Source organism: Populus euphratica, unplaced genomic scaffold (genome assembly GCF_000495115.2).
Source record: "Populus euphratica unplaced genomic scaffold, PopEup_1.0 scaffold584.1, whole genome shotgun sequence".
Classification (NCBI taxonomy): Eukaryota; Viridiplantae; Streptophyta; class Magnoliopsida; order Malpighiales; family Salicaceae; genus Populus; species Populus euphratica.
This window is the reverse complement of record NW_011500457.1, coordinates 80,349-80,557: the sequence shown is the minus strand read 5'-3', so window position 1 is coordinate 80,557 and position 209 is coordinate 80,349.

Here is a 209-nt window from a genome sequence, read left to right as displayed (position 1 = left end):
ACATAATAAACTTAGCTGAATATAATGAAAGAAAGAAATATAAATAAACAAAATAAGAACATAAATAAGATGAAAGTTAACTAAGTAAAGGAAATGAAATGAAATGCATAAACTTAATATTAATGAAAGCAAAACTTAAGCAATACAAAGAGAGAAAATAAGAGCATGATCTTGATCTAGAAAACCAGATACCTAAATACATGGAAAAT